The sequence below is a fragment of the Rana temporaria genome, chromosome 5 (genome assembly GCF_905171775.1).
Source record: "Rana temporaria chromosome 5, aRanTem1.1, whole genome shotgun sequence".
In the NCBI taxonomy this organism is placed as follows: domain Eukaryota; kingdom Metazoa; phylum Chordata; class Amphibia; order Anura; family Ranidae; genus Rana; species Rana temporaria.
Genome location: NC_053493.1, coordinates 240,285,084 through 240,304,738, shown reverse-complemented (window position 1 = coordinate 240,304,738; position 19,655 = coordinate 240,285,084). Strand labels below are relative to the sequence as shown.

General features: G+C 43.0%; 1 protein-coding gene across 1 annotated transcript in view; it reads left to right on the top strand.

Annotated features, from left to right (window-relative positions):
• The window catches only part of IRF4 (interferon regulatory factor 4), a 45,008-nt gene extending 43,606 nt beyond the window's left edge, over positions 1-1,402 (top strand). Inside the window, exon 9 of the mRNA XM_040353635.1 lies at positions 43-1,402. The gene's annotated coding sequence lies outside the window, so the exon portion shown is untranslated. The remainder of the gene's footprint in view (positions 1-42) is intronic.
• Positions 1,403-19,655: the final 18,253 nt, after the last annotated feature.

Genomic DNA, 19,655 nt, shown 5'->3' with positions numbered 1-19,655 from the left:
CAAAAACTAGCCCCTAGTTCCCTCCTTTATCACCATTGGTAGCCAGTGCAAACACTTACTAGGCATACACTTTGGGAGGCTGGGAAGCACTGTGGGAGGTTGGACAGCCAGGGTTCCCAGGGGACACTGGGGGAGGTTGGGGTGTGCAATGGGAGCTAAAGTGCACTGTGTAAATATGGAGGTAGGTTTGAGTGGTTTTCCGATTTAGTTGAATGATTTTAGTTGATTTTACCATTTTAGTTGAATGATTTTACATATTAATAACAACTGATCAATAAGACAGCCTTCCCTGAAGGTTCTAGCCTCAAATTTCACAACATTATGGCCTCTTAAATATACTGCTATTTTTGGATGTTCATAGCAGTTGTATATTTCTTTACATGGTCTACTTTTCCATTCCCCATTTATTAATTGTAGTAAAGTTAAGTAGGAAATTTAGATTATAGAGAAAGACACCTTCTTCCATGGAGGTATAGTTGAGAAGTGGATGATTAAACTTATCAGTACCTACTGATATATCAGTTAGGCATAATTTGGGGTCATCTCAGAAATCAATCTGGATACTTTATTGAATGTAATGTTTACTGACTCCTCTTAGCTGGTGTTGGAAATATCTGCATCAGCTCTAGAAAATATGCATCTCAAAGATGTAGTCTTTTGAGATATAATATCTCTTTATGTAAAAAAAAAAAAAAAAACAGTGAAAAACATGCTCTTAGCTGTGTAATGTTTTTATTTTATTTTCATTTTTTTTATGCAATATATGTTAAGGGTTTCTTTTACAACTGCTTTTATCTGCTATAGGTAATAATGGTGAATATTTAATGATGGCACCATAAAGGACCATAAAAATAGTTTTGAAGAACCATTTAGTGGTATACCATGCAGCCACAAATTCCATGTTCTATGTCTTGGGGTGCCCACCGTGTCTTATGCTTCACTCACAAAGGCACACTTTAGTAAACTGCATACAAAAATGTTTGATATCTGTGTCTTGTATTCAACAGCAATGTTCTGATATATGCATTTATATATGGTGCTATTTCAATTAGGCATGCAGCAGTTTCTAACCATCAGGGCCCATTCTCACGGGAGGCAGGCTTTCTGACCCCTCTGTAAAGTGATCATTCAGAGGTGGTTAAGAATTGGTTTTCAGGACTTTGGACAAACTGTTACCTCTTGATTGCCATTTTTTTTCGATTCCAAAAATGTAAGTCTGGCTACATTTTTAAAGCAGCACTGTTGTTACAAAAAAAAGCCTAAACAAGCTGCTTGAAAAAGAAGAGGTATTAAACTTAAGTCTCCAGTAGGCACTATCTTGGATCTTTCAAAGAATCTTCAGCATCTGATGCCGCGTACACACGATCATTTTTCAGCGTGTAAAAAACGAATTTTTTTAAAAATGTAATTTAAAATGATCGTGTGTGGGCTTTACATAATTTTTCGGGTTCTGAAAAACGAAAAAAAAAAAAATTTGAACATGCTGTATTTTTTAACAATGTTTTAAACGATGTCGTTTTTCGGGTTGTGTGGGCTTAAACGACGTTAAAAACCCACGCATGCTCATAAGAAAGTTATGAGACGGGAGCGCTCGTTCTGGTAAAACTACCGTTTGTAATGGAGTAAGCACATTCATCACGCTGTAACAGACAGTAAAAGACGATTTGCGCTTTTCTAACACAAAATCAGCTAAAGGGTGACGTCATCCGAATGGAACTTCCCCTTTATAGTGCCATCGTACGTGTTGTACGTCACCACGCTTTGCTAGAGCATTTTTTTTAAAACAATCGTGTGTGGGCAACGTTGTTTTAATGATGAAGTTGGAAAAAACAACGTTTTTTCTACATGCTGAAAAATGATCGTGTGTACGCGGCATGACAATTTCAAGCATGTTGGATTTCAGGTCTCCCTTTGCGCAATGCACTTCTATCTGCTATACATACATCACTATAGAACTACTGACGTTGGGACAGCAAATGGGACCACAACACATAGTTGTAGACTTGGCATCTGACACTCCCAGAATGTTTGATGCTGATGATTCTTCAGACATCAGAGCTTGTAAAGGGCAGAAAAGTTCAGAGTCACTGCTCACTGAACAGGTAAGTATTATACCACTTCTGTTGAAGGACGCTTTTTTAAAAGGTAGGGGAATTTACACACAAAGTTTTCTAAAAGTTTCCTTGATTTTTTTGACAGCCCCCCCCCCCAATCCAACACTGAGTTCATCTAACCCACCTTCACTTGTTACAGCTTCATTCTTGCCTAGTTCTTGCAATGGGTACAGCCATGTCCCTTCTTGATGTCTACCACCATTCTACCAGTCATCTTCTTCCTGCTGCCTTCACAAAAGAACCCCTTAGATGTCAATGTGGCTGAGAGACAACTCAGTTGAGGGCCTCCAATTCATGTCTTTGGAGTTCCCCTGCACATGCATTGACATCAGGAAGAAGAAACCCGCTATAATTATAGGGCAGCATAGTGGCTTAGTCAGTACTTATGCCTTTCAGCACTAGGGTCCTTGGTTTGAATTCCAAGGACAATACCTGCATGGAGTTTACACGTTCTCCCTGTGCTGGCATGGGTTTCCTCCCACACTCTAAAGATATGCTGGTAGTTTTATTTGGTCCCATCAAAATCACCCCTAGTATGCATATGTGAGAAAGGGACCTCAGATTGTAAGCTCTTTAAGGGCAGGTGAATTTACAATCTGTAAGAGCCCTTTCACACTGTGTTTTAGCGCTAGAAATAGCGACCTTAAAGCTCCTGAAACCTGCCTCCCATGCGACCCAAGTGTGAAAGCCCGAGTGCTTTCACACTGGGGCGGTGCACTTGCGGGACGCTAGAAAAAGTCCTGCGAGTAGCATCTTTGGGGTGGTTGGAGAGTGCTGTATACAGCGTTCCCAAAATGCCCCTGCCCATTGCAATGAATAGGCAGCGCTTCTGAAGCGATTGAAAAGCTCCCCGATAGTGTCCTAAAAGCGCAAAGCGACAGTGTCACTTTACGTAAAAGCAATGCCTGTGAATGGCCATATATGCATCAAACGAACAGCCTCCAATCTTTACGTGACTGCATTCTTGTGCTATGCACATTTACAGACCAGAACCCAATAGAGGAACATGTGACTGACATCATTCATGAGACCACAGAGTTGACGTCACTCACAGAAAGGTACAGGGTTTTGTAGTGACAAAGTTAATTACTAGACTGAACATTTACATTTGACTGTGAAAGAAAGTACTGGCATTCTCCAGACTGCCTTTATTGTGCGCAGCAGAAAAAGCATGTCACTGTTTACGGTATGTCAGCCTTGGGATAGAGTCTAACATATTACTGCCTTAAACTGTTCCTATTTGAATTAGCCATTATGACTTTCTTGACCACAACTTCTCCTTTGAAAACCTCAAAATACTCTTGGGCCATAAATACAGCAATGTCTCGGATTGTGTAAACAACAATCTGTCCATGGGCCATGTTCAAAAACAGCTCTATGCAAAAATCAAAGCCCAAATTAAGGCTAAATTACTAAAATGGTGGCAGGTAAAGTAGTTTGCATAAATGTATATTTACTGTGTATTTGATGGTTTGGCTATATTTTTGCTTTAAATAGAAATTGACTTTGGCAGGAATCCTGCATAATATATTTGCTAAACAAGTTTTATTTCTTAAAGACCAACTTCACCTAAAACCGATATTTCAGTGCTGTATATTTGCTTGCAAGTTATACGGAATTCTGAGTTTTTTTTTATAACGCTGAGGGACTGCAGAATTTTCAGGTCTTTTAGGGTGACACAGTTTTAGCTTTTTGGATGCAATATTTATTTCATGGGAGTTGGTTTTTTAATAATAATAAAAAAAAAAAGTTGTTTGACCTCATTTACTTAATTTTTATGCTGCTATCAAAAATAAAAGGGGATTCTGGGAGAAAAACATAGCACGAGATCGAGGTCAGAATATAAACAAAAAAGTCAGTGCTACTACCCATACATCACATGGAAAGCAGAGCTCAGTGGGATTGAGGTCAGTGGGATTGATTTACCAGAGGCTGTTCACTTAGCAAGGTTTATATTCACTTTGTATAGTGTACAGTGAAACCTTGGTTTGAGAGTAACTTAGTTTGAGAGCGTTTTGCAGGACAAGCAACATTAACCTAGGACAACATTAACCTAGGACAACTGTCCTTCAGACCATTTTCATCGGATGGACTGATCGTGTGTACGAGGCTTTAGATGTGCCTCTTTTAATCATCAACCATGTGAGTTGCTAAATCTTGTACCTTCATTAAATGTAACCATATTGCTACACTTGGAGGTGCCTCTCTTCTCTTTTATACTCTGTAGCTCCTGCTGGATTTTACTTCTAATCCCCTTGTAGAGGCTTCCATTGGTGAATGGACATTTTATGGTCACACAACCTATTACATTGCTATAATCTTTTTATATGGACTACAAACTGAAGGACCTATGAATAAATGTTTGTGGAATGAATCATTTGAGTTTTCATTATTTCTTATGGGGAAATTTGCTTTGATATACAAGTGCTTTGGATTACAAGCATGTTTCCAAGGTTTTACTGTATATTCACATGGTTAAACATATTAGGTTAGGATGTGTTCACTTTAAATGGTCAATTATATGCCATTCAAAGTGAAAACATAAAACAAAATGTGATATTTGCACTCACATGATTGGATGAATGATGTTAACAGTGCTTTACCATATCTTCTAAGCCAAGTGAACACTTTGCAACATGAAAACGAATACAGTGTACATTGCTATTTTACCAGTCTTTGCTCTATCAACTCCATTGAATGATTTAATATGAGATTAGAGGACAACAGCAAACAATTTTTTTTTTTAAAACAAGCCAGTTTAGTAATGTTCTCTTGAAGTCATGAAATATTTTTTCAATCAATGTAGGGTTATTACATGAAATCTGTCATAGTAAATTGCTACATGCCAGAAGAAAATGTAATGTCTTGCAGTGGGCATGCCAAGTGTGTAACCCTATAGGTGGACAAAGGAGGGACATGAATGTTTTTTTCAGAATGCAGATACCTGGGGAAGGGAGTAACTAATATGTTCAGTAGACAGGCGGCAGGGCACTGGTACAGAGTCCACACAACAGTTTGTAGGATCTGGAAAGTTTTGTCACTTTTCTTATGCTATAGTGTGTAGCCATACAACACAGCACAAGTGGATAATTGGATTGTAATAATTGGATTGTAAAGGCTTTACCTCTCTTATACACGCATTTTAAATGTGTGCTAAGTTGGCCTTTAATATATGAAATAGCTGTGTCTAACATATTCTAAAGATTGTGTACCATCCAACTTACTAGTCCACTTAAATATGTTGTAATACTGACAGACAAACCAGTATGGCTAAATGCTTCAAACTGATCAATAAACTGTTTAGGATTCGAACTTGAAAGTGACACTGACTTAGTTCTATAATTGTATGAATTGTTTCTACTAATTCTGTCTATGCTCGCTATGCCTTGTGAATGTGTAAATCTCAGAATAAAACTGTGATGTATTCAAAGACAAACTACTTTTTTTTTTAAATTGTTCTGCACCAAAATAGTTTGTTGCACTGTATATTGATGATTTAGTACAGAAATAAAAAATAGTTTTGGAAAAAAAAGCGTACAGAAAGTGATGTCCATGGCTTTGTTCCTTTTTTTCTGTAGTACACAATTACACAGTGGGTGGATTTACTAAAGGCAAATAGACTGTGTATTTTGCAAGTGCCGTTGCACTCATTTTTTCCATGGTAAGTGTAAGGGCTCTTTCACACGGGCGGCCTGTTCAGGTCCGCCTGCCAGTTTGTTAGGCGGACCTGAACGGGCGCTCCGTGCTCCTCTATGGAGCCACGGATGTCAGCAGGGACATGCCCGCTGACATCCGACCCGCTCCGATCCGCCAAAGTGTGACAGAGGAAAAACCTACTTTTCCACCCGTCTGGCGGATCGGATGAACACGGACAGACGGTTCGTGTTCATCCGATCCCCCCATAGGGGAGAGCGGAGAAAAGACAGGGCGGTCCCTGCACAGTGTGCGGGGACCGCCCTGTCATCCGCCGGCTCAGCGGGGATCAACGGAGCAATCCCCGCTGAGCAAGCGGGGGGGTTCACAGGGTGGATCTTTACTGATCCACCCGTGTGAAAGGGGCCTTAATGTGGTAACGCTTCACCTTGTAAGGAATACCCAATCAGGTGCAAGGAAAATAAAAAAAGTATTTTTGCATGCGCATGCTTGAATGATGGAAATCAGTAGAGCTTTACCACATTTACTAAGCTCTGGGCAAGACGAGTGCAAGTGCACTTGCATAGTACACAGTCTATTTGCCTGCATAGTATGGGGTATATAAAAAAACGAAACAAAAAAACCTTATACCGGGCGCTGGGCTGGGGAGTGGAGGGGAGGAAGCAAGCTGGCTCAGTCTCCCAGCGGCGCAGCTGAGAGGCTGAGCAAACTGCCAGTCCAGGCATCTGGGTGGATCCTAACTGTAAAGTCAGGATCTTTCCCCAACCGGGTGAGTGAAAAAATGGATCATGGAAGTGCAGAACGAACTGCACTCCTGTGATCCATAGGAGAAGTAGGGACAAAAGGCTTTGGCCATACTTCCCCTTTAATAGAATATTTTAATGAATTGCTTCGAAAAACTCTGACATTATATGGTTTTTGGCAGATATTAATTGTTTATTGTTTATTGCTTATTGCTTGTATAGCGTAGAATCACCCGAAGGTATCGAAACACTTCCAGACCTTAACAATTCACAACAAGATTAATGATCAGTTTAACTGTGTGTTGCCGGCCTGATAATTGTTACCGCAAGATGGAATGAAACCAGGGTTGGCACAAAGGGTTGCCAAAAGAGGCAGCTGCTTTGACAGTTCAGCAGAATTGAAGAACACGACAAATAGTCCCATGGCCTTACAGCTTGGTACTGTAACTGGCAAACTACAAAATAAAATGGTAACAGGAGAATCATTCTGCTTCAAGAGCAAAATGTAGCAGTTATACTGTAAATGTAGAACAAAGAAACATGAAATAAGAGGTGTAAGTTAGTATAGATATAAAGGTAGAGAAGAGCTCGAAGAGAAGAACAGGAGGAAAGAACAACAGGATTGGGGGGGGGGGGGGGGGGGGGACGTGAGGGTAGTAGTAGTCCTAGCCACAAGCCAAGTTTCAGTCTAGCTCAAAGAGTAACTACATCATTGTAAACGAGGCTGGGTCCACGGTATCTAAATAAACCATCTATCTAATCATGTAGGAGAACTATCCATCTTTTTTTTTTTTTTTTAAGCAATGTTTATTGAGAAAAAGGTGCCAGTGTACAGAAAGGTACAAAGGCCCATGGAGAATAGGTTTCTGTACTCTCATTCCTGGAACAATGACAACATATAAAAGGGGGCAAGGGAGAGCTCCTCAAAAAAGTGTGCTTAGAAGAAATATGTCTGTGCTGTACTGTTAGATGTAATAAGGTATGTATGAGCTGAAATACTCAAAAAGCAAAGGGGAGTGGTCCGAGACCAATAAACTATTCCCTAAAACCCGCCCAAAAAAAACAACCTAATGCACCAGAGAGAGAGATGCAATTAGGCAGCCCACGGCTCCCAGATCTGTTCAAATTCTTGTACTGTGTCCTTCAGAATGCTAACAATATATTCATGTAACATGATCCAGGTGACTTTTTTCCTACCTTGCGACAGGGATACAGTAGGTTGTTTCCAGGATTTAGCAAGAGTAATTTTAGCCCCTAGCAAAATAAAGAAAATCAAACATTGTAAGCATTTAGGTAAAACGGGTTAAAGTGGAGTTCCAACCACAATTAGCATTTTTTAAATGTATGTCCTTTCATCCTGCGTTTTTATAATATAAATCCGGTCACTTACTATTTTACAATCCGCCACCGCTCCGCATAGTTATTCAAAAAATATAGTTTATAAAACTATGTCCACACCGTTGTCATTTTGCTTGTGGGCATTGTGAAGCCAACAAGCACTTACTTCCTGGAAGTCTTGGATGGGGAGTGATAGATGGACAGCGCACTGCATCCTGGGAAATGATGACACACATTTCCCAGGAGCATTAGAGGGAGATGATGTCAGAATCCTAGGTGGTTTCAAAGGCAGATTTCGTGGGAGCGCATAGCAACAGGCATTTCCAGATGAGTAAAAAAAAAAAAAATTATTTTTTTTTCTTTTTTAGGTGTAAGCTACAGTTTAAAGCAAAATAGTTTTTTTTATGGAACCTCCACTTTAAGAAGTGCTATACGTGGCGTCTGGGGAACTAAGTGTCCCATTCCCCTACAATTTAGGGCAAAGATGCATTCCAAAAGCCACAGATCCTTGGGCATTCCCACCAGATATACACATTGTCTGCATCATTTGACAGCCTCAAAAACACAAAGGCGATACAGAGGGGTACATTTTAGCCAACTGAGTTGGCAACTTGCACCAGTGGGTAAGCACCTTCAAATTTGCCTCTATCAAGGTTACATTTAAGCATTGACTTGGTAATATCCTATTATGGGGAGTGTTTCTCTGCAGCAGGGACTGGAGCACTTAACGAATTCAGCCCCGGAAGATTTAGCTGCTCAATGACCAGGCCTTTTTTGGAATACGGCACTGCGTTGCATCCACGGACAATTGCGCAATCGTGCAATGTTGTACCCAAACAAAATTGATGTCTTTTTTTCCCCCCACAAATAGAGCTTTCTTTTGGTGGTATTTGGTCACCTCTGCGGCTTTTAGTTTTTGCTATATAAACAAAAGAAGAGCGACAATTTTGAAAAAAAAACAATATCTTTTACTTCTTGCAAACTAAATATCCAATAAAAAAAAAAAAATCTTTTCCTCAGTTTAAGCCGGTCGGGAACAGATTAAACCACATTGAAAATCTGTGGAATGACTTGAAGATTGCAGTCCACAAATGGTCACTATCAATTTTTTTTTTTAACAGAAAAGTTTTATTAGTGAATAAACAAATATACAAAATCATTCATATAACATTGAGGTATGTGATACACTGAAATAGCAAATGGAGGTATAGTCACATGCATAGTTATGGACAGCAAAAGACAACAAATAAAAAATAAGAGGCGGACAATCACTTATGAGATGTTTATCATAATAGTCCCTCGTTCTGGGGAGCAGGTATCAACTGAGAAAAAAAGAATAAAACATATGGGGGGATGAAAACAGAGGTCAATAAGGGGAGGAAAAAAATTCAAAGCGTAGGCAACTGAAAAAAGATGAGGGGGGAGACTGGGACTGGTAGGGGCCCACTCCGATCGATTCTGACCACCTCTCTGTACTACAGGTCTCGGGATCCAAAACCCATTCCAACCTCAGCCGGAGCTACTCCTTCCCACACATTAGGAGATAAGGGTCTAAAGATTAAGTGACCAAGCAATAACTAATTTGTTCCACACTTTCCCAAATTTCTGGGGATATTTACGTCCCATGAGCGTAAGTTTATATAAGGGTAGCACAGAGTCAACTAGCATATTCCACTGGGCAACGGTAGGGGCAGCAGCCAATTTCCAGTTTTGTAGGAGTACCTTTCCTGTTTGTGGATTGTATCACTAAGTCAAAAATACTCAGAAGGAGCAGCTTGGGATCTATCATCACAGAAAGATTAGTAACTGCATTTATATCTGCCACCACGGCCCTCCAGAAATCTTGAATAATCGGGTAGTCCCAGATAACATGGAAATACATCCCCACCGCCTGCTAGCATTTAGGACACGTCTCTGAGAGCATAGGATAGATCCGGGCTATCCGGTGAGGGGTGTAATAAGTCCTATGGATGAATTTTAGTTGAATAAATCTGTCCCTAGAAGAAATAACCACAGAAATATACTGCTGTATTCCCTGGTCCCATTCTTCCTCTGAGAGGGTAGGAATATTTTCCTTCCAGGAGCGAAATAGGAGAGGGTCTCTGCATGTAATGCGAAGATATATTGAGGATAAAATTCTGTCTGCATTTCGGGAGGTAAGAAACCTCTGCACTACATGGGGTATTATGATGATCAGTCTGGGAAATTGTGCTTGCGCTGCATGCTTCAGCTGAACATAGTGAAACAGCATCCACGAGGAGAGTTGAAATGTTTCCTGTAACATAGGAAAAGTAAAGTTTCGGCAGGCAAAATCGCCTGTATTTTCACAGTGCCATATCCAGCCCATATACTGGCATCTGGGATGGATCGGAAGTTCAGTAGTTTAAGATTACCCCATAGCAGAGTGTGGGGCGAAACCGTATCATGTGTCATAATAGCGGCCGTAACTTGTTCCCATACCCGTACCGTAGTCCACATAGGAGTAGTTGTCTGCGGGGTAGCTCTCACTCCTTTGTTAGAGTAGAGTAGGATCCCTTGACAGCCATCTCAAGGTTGACCGTTGGATTAGATCTGGTTTGGGAAAACCACCAGCAAACCGTAACCAGCACTGCCGCCCAGCAGTATTTCCTGAAGCAAGGCAGTGCCAGCCCGCCAGAAGACAGAGGGAGCTGTAATTTATGTTTGGCTATCCTAGGAACTGCCTCGCCACAGATAAAAGATGTAATAACCCCGTCCAACTTGGGGAAAAAGACAGCTGGAATAGGGATTGGGGTATTCCTAAGAATATAAAGAAATTTGGGAAGAAATGTCATCATGAGTAGATTTACTCGCCCCACTGGGGTCAAAGTGAGTGTTTTCCACAGATGGCATTTCAGTATCAAAGTCTGCAATACAGGGTATAAGTTGTCTGTCAAAAAATGCCATAAGTACACACACTAGCCACATGGGACTCATATAGCAATCGAATGCAAGCGATACACTTTGGGCCAAAATCAATTGAGTACCTGCCAGAAGACGCAGAAGTGATGGGCGCCTAAAGCTATACAATTTAATGGTATGAGGTAACATTGTGGTGGGATAGAGAAGCTGGAAAGCAGGTGTTAGCGGGGAAGAGCCAAGTGAGAGAGGTCGGAAGGGGAGGGAGGGGAAGGGAATCAATCTCCACGGAGACACAGATGTATTAATAACCCCTGTCTTGAAGTTAAAAAATAAATAATAATTGAGTACCTGCAATAAATAGTCCCATTCCACTGTGTCAAAGTCCTTTTCTGCATCTAATGAGGCCACCACCCCCCGCGTAGTTCCTATCTTTAAAAATGGCTATATTAGTGTGGAGCTGACGAATGTTTACATTTGTACCCTTCCCGGCATAAAACCTGTCTGGTCTCAGTGTATCAGTTATAGAATAACAAAGCTCAGTCGGCTGACCAATATTTTAGTCAAGATTTTGGTGTCGACATTTAGTAGTGATATTGGCCAAAAGGATTAGCACAATTTAGGCTCTTTTCCGTACTTGGGTATGACAACAACTACAGTCTCTGACATAGAGAGCGGGAGGTAGTGCATCACTAATGCTTTGCAGAGTGTCAAAATAGTAGTGGCCTATAAGTTCTAGGTTGGTTTTATAAAACCCTGTGGGGAGTCCACCTCGTCCAAGTAAGCAGACAACTCTTTAGGTGAGTAGGTCACTCTGGAGGCATACAGGTGGGTGTAATACCTCTCAAATCTGTAATAGATCTGAGACTAATTGACAGGATCCGAGACCAAAGTACCATCCTCAGCCTTAATGTTCATGATACAGGAGCTTTCTGTCCCTTCTGCGGCAAACCAACCAAGAATCCGACCCGGTCGCTCCCCCAGAGAATATAACCCTCAGTGCAGCGTGCAGAGGTCAACATTAAGTAACATTAAGGCCGTGTACACACGGGCAAACATGTACGATGAAACCGGTCCGCCGGACCGTTTTCACCGTACATGTCTGCCCGTGGATTTCTGTACGATGGCTGTACTAACCATCGTACAGAAATCCGCGCGTAAACAATAAGCGGGGCGTGTCCGCGGTGTCGCAGCGACGATGACGCAGCAACGTGGGCGGGCCTGCCAGTTAAATGCTTCCACGCATGCGTCAAAGTCATTCGACGCATGCGAGGGATGGCGGGCGCTCGGACATGTTTGGTCGTGTGTACGGGGCCTCAGGGGTCAGGATTATGTATTGCAGAGATTTTAGGGATCAACATTATGTAACACAGAGAGTTCAAGGGTCAGTAACGCAAAGTTCAGGGGTAAGAATTAAGTAACAAATTAATGTCCACAATATCCTTTAGATCAATGATGCGTGACCAGTGAACCCACCACCACTCTTCACAAAGCCTCTTACCAGATCGTTAGACCCCAAATTATAGGTGGTCTAACAAAGCATGAAGCTCCATAGATCTTTCCTTGTGGATCTGTTTGTGTATAGAATACATGCGGTATCCCAATGTTATGCTCCACTCCAGTCCTTCTTCCTGCTCCGCATACAAGCTTGGCCAGAAAAGTTAAGAATCCAAAAAGTGTAATACCACGTGTTTATTAAAATTAGACATATAAAAAAAAAAAAAAAGACTTACAAAACTCCAATGTATATGCGCATAATCATTAAAAGCGCCACTAGTGCCAGCTCCAGACAGGCGTGGGTTACGTCAGCACAAACTCAGTACTAGGGGTAGAACAGAGTTTGTGCCGACGTCACCCACACCTACACAAACAGATCCACAAGGCAAGATCTATGCAGCTTCACGCTTTATTAGACCACCTATAACCTGTCAAACCGTCCGACACTTTGGTTGGGTGCTGAACACTCAGAAGTCAGTAATGGTACCGACTCAACGCCTAGTGCAGTGATGGCGAACGCGTGGCACGCGTGCCGCTCCCGGCACGGCAAGCCGTTTCGGTGGGCACGCCACACGCCATGAAAAATTGATAAACACACACTAAAATCCATTCGTCCCCACCGCACCGCAAACTACAACTCCCACAGTTCTCTACTGCTATTGATGACATGTCCGTGTGGGAGTGACAAAGAAGAAACTCCCTGGGTGACGTTCGTGCGTGCGTGCGCACGCACGCTGATCCAATCAAAGAAGCTGTCTCATCCACACCGCATCCACCATCAAACAAATCAGCGGTGATGTGACTGGGAGCACACGCGGCTGGAATCAGAGGAGCCTTTCGGCGGGAATGAGCTGCTGGAGCAAGGTCAGACACTGGGAGACAGGTGTTAATGTGGAGTGTTATCTTGTTAGTCCTAAGCCTGCCCCACTCTCAGATATCAGGTGCTAGCTCAAACAATCAATTGTGCAAAAAGAACAGCCTCATTGGTGTCATTGGGAAATATTGTGCCCCATCATTGGTGTTATGCAGCCTCATTATTGGTTTCATTAGGAAACCTTGTGCCCCATCATTGCTGTCATCATTGTGCCTCATTATTGGTGTCATTGTGCCTCATTATTGGTGTCATTGGGAAACATTGTGCCCCATTTTTTGTCATCATTGGTGTCATTGTGCCTCATTATTGGTGTCATTAGGAAACATTGTGCCCCATCATTGGTGTCATTATGCCTCATTATTGGTTTCATTAGGAAACCTTGTGCCCCATCATTGTTGTCATCATTGGTGTCATTGTGCCTCATTATTGGTGTCCTTAGGTAACATTGTGCCTCATTATTGGTGTCATTGTGCCTCATTATTGGTGTCATTGGGAAACATTGTGCCCCATCATTATTGTCATCATTGGTGTCATTGTGCCTCATTATTGGTGTCCTTAGGGAACATTGTGCCTCATTATTGGTGTCGTGCCTCATTATTGGTGTCATTAGGAAACATGTGCCCCATCATTGGTGTCATAGTGCCTCATTATTGGTGTCATTGCATGTGTCAAGTAGGTGAGTGTAATGGTCAGGTAGGTGAGTGTAATGGTCAGGTAGGTGAGTGTAATGGTCAGGTAAGTGAGTGTAATGGTCAGGTAAGTGAGTGTAATGGTCAGGTAAGTGAGTGTAATGGTCAGGTAAGTGAGTGTAATGGTCAGTGTATGTTGCACAATGCATTCTGAGCACAATGCATTCATGATCCCTGCAGTCTGAGCGAATCTGGCAGAATCGTACATTTCTAGTCCCTTAGGGCTCATTTAGAGAGGGATGATCAGTCCCATCCTCTGTACAGAGCCGCTGGCAGGTTTAATTCTGTGTTGGCACTTTGCAAGAAATAAATTGCTCTTGTGTCGCGGTTTGGGCACTCGGGCTCAAAAAGGTTCGCCATCACTGGCCTAGTGTATCTGGGGTTGATTCTGGACTCCTCAGAGGCAAAAGTTTTTCTCCCTGTGGAAAAGTTGCAGAACCTTCGGGCAGCGGTGCGGCAGTTGACATCCCAAAGATGGTAGTCACTCCGCTTTTGTATGCGAGTCCTGGGCCTCATGGTGGCCTTCTTTGAGGCGGTACCATATGCGCAATTTCACACGCAAGTGTTACAGAAGGAAATTCTGTCCAGATGGGACAAGTGCCCATCATCCCAAGATTGTCAGATCCGGATGAGCCACTTGGTCAGGACCTCCCTAGTTTGGTGGCTGACATCACCGGCACTTCTGGCCGGGAAATCATTCCTTCCTTTTCACTGGATAATGATCACGACGGACACCAGCCTTACCGGTTGGGGGGGGGGGGAGTCTGTGGGGTTAAGTTGACCCAAGGTCGCTGGTCTCTGGAGGAATCCCACTTGCCGATCAATATCCTAGAACTACGGGCAATCAGGCTGTGCCTCTCCACTTGGTCTCAGAGGCTACAGGGGCTTCCATTCAGGATCCAGTTGGACAACGCCACGGCAGTGGCATATGTCAACCATCAGGGAGGAACAAGAAGCTCGGCTGCAGCGTCAGAGGTCGCTCACATCCTAAGGTGGGCAAATAGAAGCGTACCGGCCCTGTCGGCTGTATACATTCCGGGCGTGGAAAACTGGCAGGCGGACTACCTGAGTCACCAGATGCTGGACCAAGGAGAATGGTCTCTGCACTCGGATGTGCTTCAGCTCCTTTGCCAAAGATGGGGCATGCAAGACGTAGATCTCCTGGCATTTCGGCATTATCGGAAAGGTATTGAGGTTTGTGGCCAGGTCAAGAGACCCATGGGCAGAAGCGACAGATGCGTTAGTGGCACCGTGGAGTCAGTACCTAATCTATGCCTTGCCTCCTCTGAAGCTCCTTCCTCATCTGCTTCGCAGAGTGGAGGCAGAGAGGATTCCAATGATCCTAATTGCTCCGGGTTGGCCTTGGAGTCCTTGGTATGCCGATCTAGTGCGTCCGGTAGCAGACGCCCATTGGCGTCTACTGCTATGAAAGGATGGCTTTAACGGCATGGCTATTGAAAGCCAGGTGCTAGGAAACCGGGGCCTGTCAGACTCGGTGATCTCTACCATGAGGAGCGATTGGAAATCATCCTCTAGGAAGATTTACCATCGCACTTGGAAGGCCTTTTGTGAGGAAATGAGGTGGCATCCACATACTTATTTGGTTTCCAGAGTCCTGCTGTTCTTACAGCGTGGGGCGGACCAAAAATTTGCTTTAAGTACGATTAAGGGACAGATATCTGCCCTGGCTGTCTTTTTTCAATGACCCCTGGAAGCTCACTCTCTAGTGAGAACATTTTTACAGGGGGTTCTGTATGTGGCCCCTCTGGTCGCCCCTCCACTACCTCCATGGGGCTTGAATAGCAGACGTCCCTAGGCGTCTACCGCTACGAGAGGACTTGCTGTCGAAAGGTCCCATATGCCATCCTGCTTACAGTCACTGGCCTTAACGGCATGGCCTCTCGGTGCTTCAGAAACCACCATTTGAGAACATTAGGGAAATTCCCTTGTTGACACTTTCTCAGAAAGTGGTCTTTTTGGTGGCTGTTACGTCAGTTAGACGGCTCTCTAATCTGGCAGCCTTGTCATGCAAGGCTCCCTATCTGATCTTCCACAAGGATAAGGTGGTGCTGAATCCACAGCCTTCTTTCTGCCTAAGGTCGTTTCGGGCTTCTATCTCAATGAAGACATTATACTTCCATCCTTGTGTCCTCATCCGTCGAATTCTAAAGAGACGACGTTGCATTTCTTGGACGTTGTCCGAGCTCTGAGAGTATACTTATCTACTACGGCTCTGTTCCGGAGTTCAGACTCACTGTTTCAGTGGTTGGTTCCAAGAAGGGCCTAGCGGTCTCGTCGGCCACCATCTCGAGGTGGATCCGACAGATCATGATTCAGGCTTACGCCATAGAGGGTCGGGCGCCCCCCTTCCCTGTCGAGGCGCATTCGACCAGGGCAATAGGTGCCTCTTGATTTTCCAACATCAAGCATCGGTTTCCCAGTTGTGTAAGGCGGCGACCTGGTTGTCCGTTCACACTTTCACTAAACTTTACAAAGTTGATGTGAGTGCATCTTCGGATGCTACTTACGGCCACAACGTTTTGCAGGCGGCTGTTTTGAGTTGCAACTCCTCAGTTGAGGAGCTCTGTTTTGTTTTGGGGTGAAGTTTAATTTTATGCTGTTCCCACCCCTCGTTTTGACACTGCTTTGGGACGTCCCACTTTGTCAAGATTAAGGCTGTGTCCGTCCATGAACGAAAGAGAAAATAGGATTTTTGTACTCACCGTAAGATCCTTTTCTGAGTTTATGGACGGACACAGCATCCACCCCTCCTTTTTGAGTTTGTACTGCTTTTGATGAACTGATCTGCCGAGTGCAGGCTGAGGGGATATAGCCAGTAGGACCGCCCCATGGGTGGGGCTGTTCAGCTTTGATGTTAACACATTCTGCCTAGTCACTCCTAAAGGAAGGCTAATACCCACTTTGTCAAGATTAAGGCTGTGTCCATCCATGAACTCAGAGAAAAGGTTTTTTAACTTTGAGTACAAAAATCCTATTTTTATGGAGTTTTAAATGGGACAGATTATACAATAAAAAGCATACTTCATATTTACAGCAAAACTATGTTTTTTCTTTTAAATGATCCCTGTTCAAAATAAAAAAAAATTGCATTCATTTTTTTTGTCTATAGATTACATAGAAAAGAATTGCTAGACAATAATGCAAAAAGGTAAAACCCAGTTTGTCTACCCCCAAAAAAATGCATGTACTATTTTGTTGCCTTAAGCAATGACATAGTTATCACCAACTAATATAAACAGGTGAAGGTGTAGAAATTGATCGTCCATAAGGGGTATACAGATGCAAGGGCTGAAGTGGTTAGATATAATTTCTCAAAATATTGTATGTACAATCTTCCTTTAAATTAATGTGTATAAGTCTGTCTCTATGAAGAGAATAGCAATGTACTTATTACCAGGAAGTGGACTATACTTTCTCAGTCGACTCGTCTTCACAGGACTCCATGTGTCCATGTGTCATTTCTCAGAAGATCTTTGTCCTTTACTTTTCACATTTTCTGCTGGCTCTGTCACGTTTCTGGTAATTTACTTTGCCTTTCTCATCTGTCATCCTTCCTACACATGTGTGAACCGTATAATCTGCAGAATAGACTTTTGGATAATAGTCCGGTATCAGTCAAAAGAGAACACAAGCATCAGTTTACGGGTAATGAAAAAGTCTGTTAGACATATTAATTCATCTTTATAAGTCCTTTAAAGATAATTAAAATACAAATGACTGAATACATCATCCTGCACAACTAAAGAATATCTTAAACTTTTTTGTTGTTTTGGAGAGAGTGGTGAAAAGTTACAACCCATTTCAGCTTTTTTATTGGTGTTTGTGTTGCCATTAGAAATACACTATATTGTCAAAAGTATTGTAACACCTGCATTTACATACACATGAACTTTTCTAATTCATACATTTGTCAGAAGTTGTTTCTGGAACTCCCAGTTTAAGACTGTACGGTGCTGCAGAATCTTCTTGCAAGATTTGGGATCCTCAATGGATGGAAATCGAGTCATGCTTCTTTTTATTGTTTAATGCAGCATTTTTACTTAAAGATGTGAACGTCTATGTTTTCATGCATAGTTGAGTCGCTTAGTCTTGTTTCCATGTCCTATGCATGAAAACATAGGAATTGAGGTGCAGAAAAATAGCAGCTGGTGCTCTGGTCTGATAAGTCAAAATGTAAAATATTTGGCTGTAGCAAAAGGAAGTTTGTTCACAAAGACTAGAGACCGTTACAATAATGAGTGTCTGCAAGCAACAGTGAAGCATGGTGGAAGTTCCTTGAAAACTTGGGTCTGTAATTCTGGAAATGGAGTTGGAAATTTGGTCAGGATCAATGGTGTCCTCAATGCTATAAAATACAGGCAGATATTTATCCATCATGCCATATCATCTGGGAGGTGTGCGATTGGCCCCAAATTTATTCTGCAGGACAACTACCCCAAACATGTAGTCAATGTCATTAAGAAGTATCTTCAGTTTAAACAACAAGGAGTCCTGGAAGTGATGGCTTGGCTCCCAGAGACCTGATCTCACCATTATCGAGTCTGTCTGGGATTACATTAAGAGACAGAGGGATTTGAGACATCCCATATCCACAGAAGATCAATGGTTAGTTCTCCAAAATGTTCGGAACAACCTACCTTCAAAAACTGTGTGCAAGTGTACCTAGAGCAATTGATTCAGTTTTGACTGTGCTAGTCAAGTTCCTCCACCCCCAAACTCGCTCATCCATGTCTTTATGGACCTTGTTTGTGCACTGGTGAACAGTCATGTTGGAACAGGAAGGGGCCATCCCCAAACTGTTTCCACAAGGTTGAGGACAGCCTTTCCAGAAGAGTTGAAGCTGTTATAACTGCAAAGGGTGGGCCAACTTGATATTGAACCCTACGGACTAAGACTGGGATGCCATTAAAGCGGAGGTTCACCCAAATAACATGTATAAAAGATCATATTCTTTATACTTCCACCATGTACAGTATGCCCCTTTTTTTTTTTTGGCTCTACATACCTTATTATGGCTATTTTCCACCTGGCTTCCAGGTACTGACTCCCGCGGGAGTAGGCGTTTCTATGCAGAGGCGCAATGTCACCTGGGAATTCGCCCAGATGATTGACGTCCTTGAGAAAAAGTTCCCCCCTGCGCCCGCCTATTGTGTAGGCGCGTCACGAGTGTCACGGAGTTTACGAAAGTAGCCGAACTGTGAGTCAGCTCTATACGGCGCCTGCGCAGTCAGTTCTACACGGCTCCTAGTCAGTGCGCAGGCGCCGTGTAGAGCTGATTCGCAGTTCGGCTACTTTCGGAAACTCCGTGACTCTTGTGACGCGCCTACGCAATAGGCGGGCGCGGGGGGAACTTTTTCTCAAGGCAGTCAATCATCTGGGCGAAGTTCCAGGTGACATTGCGCCTCTGCATAGAAACGCCTACTCCCGCGGGAGTCAGTACCCGGAAGCCGGGTGGAAAAGCCATAATAAGGTATGTATAGCCAAAATAAAAATAAAAAGGGCATACTGTACATGATGGAAGTATAACGAATATGATCTTATATACATGTTATTTGGGTGAATCTCCACTCTTCATGTGCATGTAAAGGCAGGCGTCCCAATAGATTTGGAAATATTGGGGCTGATTTACCAAGCCTTTACTCCATGACTCATGGAGTAAAAGCAGGAGTAGCAGCCGTTTGGCCATTTACTAAAGAAATACGCTGCTAGTGCAGTGTATTTCCCTAGTTACTAATGTGCTCCGTGCGCCCAGGAGAGGGTGCATTGTGCACCAGTACAGACCTGGCGCACGGCACATTGAACTGTAAATTGCGGGGGTTTGGGCGGGAGTTTATTAGGGGGGGAGGTG